Source organism: Arachis duranensis, chromosome 8 (genome assembly GCF_000817695.3).
Source record: "Arachis duranensis cultivar V14167 chromosome 8, aradu.V14167.gnm2.J7QH, whole genome shotgun sequence".
NCBI lineage: Eukaryota > Viridiplantae > Streptophyta > Magnoliopsida > Fabales > Fabaceae > Arachis > Arachis duranensis.
In genome coordinates this window covers 32055114-32061711 of record NC_029779.3, presented here as the reverse complement: position 1 = coordinate 32061711, position 6598 = coordinate 32055114, and positions in this window count along the sequence as shown.

Here is a 6598-nt window from a genome sequence, read left to right as displayed (position 1 = left end):
TATATATAACATTTACTTATTAAATATATAAGCTTACTAATCATTCATCGTTATCACTACCGAATCATACAAAACCAAAGTGAAAAAAAAGTGTTAACGTTGCTTGCTATACATATATACACACATCTAATAGTTACAAATGTTCCCTTCATTAATAATCATGACACCTAATTATTTTCTATCATACTTATCATTACCATCTAATCTTCATTTTCCTTTCTTGGAACCGAACCAAAATTGAAAGGAAAAAAAGCAAGAGTGACCGAGGGTGAGAGAGAACCATGGAATCTCCGAGGTTTCGATTTCGATTTATTGCGTTTCGTAATTTTAATAAAAAATTTAATTTAATAAAAGTGTTCATATTTTTTTTTTATGTGTTAGTATTATTTTTGTTCGATAAAAGTTGACGATGACGTAATTTTCCTTCCTTTTAAATTAGGTCAACTTGAGTCCTAAAAGACACAAACGATTTTTAACGTTTTTCAGCAGCTCGGTCAGAAAACATCTTTAAAATCTTTGTTGACTTTGATTTTATACGGAAGTAGGAGTTCGGTTTTAAAATTATAAGTTTTTAATTCATAAATGCTCAAAAGCTTAATGAACAATTGCAAATAATTTATGACTGTCTAGACTGATTGAACGACGAATTTGTGTTAGATTTGTGACTGTAAAAATAATTTAAATTTGATAAATATGTATTTGAATTTCTGAATGTTTGAAAATGCTAAAGATTCTGATTTATAATTGGTTCTGATGAGAATTGTTAAAACTGTAGCCGTGAATAAATTATGCGTATATTTTGATAAAATGATGTATGAATTGAGAATAGTGTATGGATTGAGATAAGTTAAGAAATGATGAAAGAAAGGGAGCCCGTGAGAGTGGTGAAGTCTATTTTAAGGAGATGTTCTGCCAAATTCTTGTAAAAATATACGAAAAAGTGATTTTATTTTGGAAACCTGATTTACAAGCTTATTTTGAGAAATGACTCTATATTAAAAAAGATTTGATTTACATATTTACTCATATTGAGAAAATTGTCTTTGTATTAAAAATTTGATTTATTAGTAATGAATAGAGAGTTGAAAAAGATTTTGATATTGGAACTAGTTAGATTTCAGATTTGTAAATGTTTTGAATACTGGACTTAGGTTGTTTGATTTATTGAAAGAGAAAATAAATTTATAGTATTGAATTTGATTTGTTTGAATGATCAAAAAGGCTTTTGAAAATTGAAAATGGTTTGGTAGGGATTTTTGAAAGACGGCAAATCCCAGATTTTAAAGGAAATACTGCAAAAATTTTATAAAACTCTGAGACTTGTTTAAAGCGTTATCTAAGAAAAAGTTGAATTTAAAAACTATATTATTTATTTTTTATTAATTAAGAAAAGAATAAATTATGCTATGATTTTGAATGGTAAAGAAAAGCATTTTGTTTTGAGGTCTTTTATTAAGAAAATAATTTTTTCTTTAATTAAATGTTAAAGAAGTTTGAATATATGGAAATTAAAGGTTTTAACGCTAAGGATGAAAGTATACCTATATGGTGATGTGGAGGTATCACGTAAGAGTGATTGATTATTTGGTGAGCGGAGGTATGTGCAATTAAGCGGTGATGCGGAGGTATGTTTAATAATGTAGGTGATGCGAAGGTGTGTGAATGTAATTGGTGATGTGGAGACATAATAAAGAGAAAGAGAATGAAAAGTGTATGATTGAATGGGCTTTATGCCAAAGTGCTAATGTGGAAGTGCCCGCCTGAATGATAGTCTAAGATTGCTAATGCGGGAATATCCGCCTAACTGATAGCATATTATATGTTGAATGAGCCTTTGTGCCAAATTGCTAATGTGAAAGTACCCGCCTAACTAATAGCCTCAGATTGCTAATGCGAGAATATTCGCCTAACTGATAGCCTGTTTCTTACCCGTGATGCCAAGATATCCTAACTGACATGGTTTGTTCATGATGATAATTGTGCCTGATTGACACGGTAAAGAAATCATATTTGGGGTTCGCCCCGAGTAACATCGAGTTGCGGGTAAACAACCGATGCGTGAGCTCATGGTCTGTTTAGGACAGGTATGCATCATATTGTTTGCGCATTTGTATTTGGTTGTGTTTTACTTGTTGTATTTTCTCTATGATGTGCTGATTGTTGTATTCTGTCTTGCTTGTGTGTTCAATTGGGTCTCTGGTACTATTAGTTTATGTATTAAAGTGAATAAGAATTAATGTTGTGAATGAGTTTTATTTTAACTTTAGAAATTTTAAAGAAAGAAATTAATTGTCTAAAGTAAAATTAAAAAAGAATTTTCAAAGGCTTGATAAAGAATAGTTTTATTGAGTAAAGTCAATTATTCACATTTCGTTCATTACTTTTACAGCATTCACTTTCCCAACTGAGAACATGCAAGGATAACGTTTTAACTTCCCTACAGATTTCTGTTTCAGCAACAGGTTCAGGAATCCTTGGCGCGGAGCCGCTACTAAACATCGAAGCTATATGTAAATATGTATCTGTATTTTCTGTAGTTGGTTTAGCTTTAAATTTTTTCCTCGCCATTTATTGTCTTTGATTTTTAGAGTGGTAGGACTTGTATTTGAGAATTTTGAAATAAGTCTATGTATATATTGCTATGTGAGTATATATATTTTTGTGATTAAGAGTTTTAAAGTAAAGATCTTTGGTTTTCTTGATTAAAATTTCAATTCGTATTCGCAAAGGCTCAATATTAAATAAAGATAGTATAAAATAAAAAGGGTTAGAGATAAATAACACCTAAACTTTTGGTACGATCACGAGGTACTAAAAGTTAGAGTGTTATACATGTGCTGCAAGACTATCCGTATGCAAGGTTGGTGTAAAACTGTCTTCAGATACCAATTTCGTGCCACGACTTTTTCAACCTAAGCAGACGTGAGTGGATGGTGGAGAACCTTAAAGCTAGAAACGACTGGCCTATTCTTTTTGGCGTTGGTATATTTCTTTTTTGTGGTACTACCAGAAGAGGTTAATTTTTGAGGACCTCATGATGCACCCTGTTGCCACTGTGTCCTCCATTCATGTCCGTGCCTACGAGATTATGAATACCCTCAAAAATAGTCCAGCTCCTCGAAGACGGATTCGAAACCATGAGCAACTCATTAGATGGGAGCTTCCAGATGAAGAAAACATTAAGCTCAATGCTGATACATTATTTTTCTGAAACTCGAGCAATGCCGTGTGTAGGGGTGCCTTTCGGGACCATTTGGGGAGGTTTTTGATTGAATTCTCTTGCAACCTAGGAAGTTGCTCCATTATGCATGCAAAGCTTTGGATATTGGCGAAATGATTACAAATCACTTTAGCTAATCATTACCACCGCATTACTATTGAATCAAATTCAGTAATGACGATCTCCTTCATTAAAAATGAGTGCCTGTCTTTCCATCCGTGCAATGCTATTTTGGAAGATATCTCTGTCTTTGCTCGTTGGCTCCATAATGTTGACTGGACGCATACCTTGCTAGAAGTCAATGCGGTGGCCGATGCCTTGTCCAAGAAAGGACAATAATTATCAAATAGTCTTCATGTTTTTGATAACCCCCTCTTGATGTTAAACTCTCTCTGTACTCTGATTGCTATAAATTCTATAGGCTACGGAGAGTTGGTTAAGCTTTAGTTTTTTGTTCCTATTTTTGAGTCTTTATCTTTCCTTTGAAAGGTAATTGTATCCCTCTTCTTTTGAATGAGATTTTGCCTTTACTATGTCTTTTGAATTGTTTTTGCCTTACAACAACAATATATAGTTGATGAATTGATTGCATGAATCAAATAATATTACCAAAGCCTTGATATAGATTATCTCCTAAATTTGTAATTAGTCATACCTTAGTTTGATTGTTTCATTATCTGTTAATTCCATGCAGTTATGTAATTTTAATTGATAATACATATATATGTGTCAAATTGTAAACTCAAACTTAATTTAAATTATCTATTGATATATATTTGTTTTGTTTGATTTTGGTTTAATTTAACATAGGTGTGGATTAAATTTATATCAAATATTTTAATTTAGATAATCGATACAATTCTTCTAAAAAAGTAAGCTCAACCCAAAACTTATTGATTGTAGTGTCGAAATTAATTTTGTAAGTAATAAAATTAAATTTTGAATAAATAATAATGAAACTCTCTAAAAAAATATTACACTAAAAGAAACTTAAAGAATGTTATCAAAATATTCTTAAATAAGGATGTAAATTAATGAACAAAGTTGGATAAAAGAATATTAAACAAAGAAACAAACTAAAAACAATAAAACACTAAAGGTAAACAAATAAAAAAAGACAATACTTGAAAGAAATAACAAAAATAAATTAATTTCATATGCACTCACATGCGCTGATACTCTATAATCTTTTTTTGCATCAGTGTGACTAGAAATTTATAGAAATTTAGTGTAATCTGAAGTGTTGAATGAAAAGTCTCTTTAAAAATTTGAGTTAAACTATAGTTAAATGATAAGTATTTTAAGTTGATATATGCTTACAACATTTAACCAATAATAGTTGATATGTTAATGTTAAAATTTGTAAGAATTTCATGCATGGGGATCAATGTACGAGGAGAAATTTGAGTATGTTTTTGTGACATTTGTTGCTTGTAAGACCTCTGAAAACATACTTGCTGAATTAAAGGTTAGAAATAAATTTCTAGCATAGAAAGTGAATCACAGAGATACGGTATGCTTTAACAAAAAGACCATGAACTGGTTAATTTTATTATGATACAGACGCACTTTAGAAACACGCATGTTGTTGAGTTGGATATTGCTTCAAAAGAGGAACTAAAGTATATAGAACATTCTATTACATAACTTCTTTCCAAAAAAATCTGTCCAAACTACTAACGAAAGAGATGGTAATTGTTAATTTTGTTTTGTTTAGGTTTAAAGTCCTCTTACCATTTTAATGCAATTTTTTTTCTTAACTACTAGCTAATGACCTAGGAGTTATCATTTTATTTTAAGTAGACTTAGGTTGTTGTTTGCATGTTCATATTTTCAGTGTCAACTGAATATTCAGGCGAAATAGTTGATGATACTCTAGATGGGATAGACACCGATTCAGAAGATAATTTAGATGCTATCTCCTCCGGTGGATATGACAACTTCAAACATGTTGAGCTCAATAAGGTTCCGGAAGAAGACAATGAAATTTTATACACCCAACATAAAGAAGATGATGTACATGCTGCAAAAAGGGGGTTTTGATCTGAACAAAAAGTCATGGTTCGGATATGACTTATCAGATCCTTTATCACGTGACTGTAGTAGATTTATGATAAAATATTTTTGGCCAGGTGAATATGATATTGAAGAGAAATTTTGACTCAATACTTGTTTGTCTATTTCAAGAATTCTAATTGTTAAGCTCTATTGAACTTTGTTTTCACTTTATGAATTCAGACGTTGGCTTGATTTTTTTTAATTTATACTTGAATACAAACTCAAAATGCGCTGATAGTACACGAGAAAACTCCAATCGTAAATTTGTGCACATTATTATGTAATAAATATTTTTTAATTCATGAATTATTTTTTACGTAATACAAAATCGAAATTGTATCTAGTGCATTAACTTACAGTGTTTGAAACATATTTTTCAAAAAAAAACTATTAGCGAGAACTTGAGTAGACTTAACAAGGTAATATTTAAACAAAAAATTTTAAATTAAAAATATATTGCAGCAGTCGAGAAAAAATCGCTGCAAAAAGCTCATCAAACATATTTGTCCCATTCGACATTTTGCGACAGTTAAAATAAAATCGCTGTCAAATGTGACGCCTTTAACAATCTCTTTCAAATTCGTCGCACTAACCGCTGTCAGGTTCTATTTAGCGGTAGTTTTTAGAAACCGCCGCTAAATATCTGCCGCTAACTGTCGATTTTTTTGTAGTGTTTTTTTCAACGTCGACTATATACTAGTCAATGACCTCTGTGTTGTCAACCATATTCTATAGTCAAAATAATTATATTGTGTTGAATTTTTGTGCTAAAAGCATGGTTCTGAAAACCGGACCGGACCGGCCGGTTCAATCGGAAAAACCGGGAACCGGTCAGTTAACCGGTCCGGGTAAGCTCAAAAACCGACTAGCAAAAAACCGGTAAAAAACCGGTCGAACCGGCCGGTTAACCGGTAAACCGATCGAACCGACCGGTTTTTTAACGGTTTTTTATTAAATTAATATATTTAAAATTATTTTTAGTTTTTTTAATAATTTTATTTAATATTTAATTAAACCGGTTGAACCCCGGTTGAACCCCAGTCGAACCATTGAACCATTGAACCAGTAACCTCACCGGTTCATTGACCGGTCCGGTTCTCGCAACCTTGGCTAAAAGTACTTAATAATTCACTTATTATCTAACATAAAAAAAATTACTAAATTTCCAAATAGTTTATTTATTGATTAAACTTAACGGTCCATAAATTAGCAGATGAATGAATTGCGCCTGGCAATTCAGCTTAGCAAGACGTGGTACCAACTGGATTTTGGATTATTATTGATTGATAAAGAATCACGATTCATGAATGGGTGGTCATG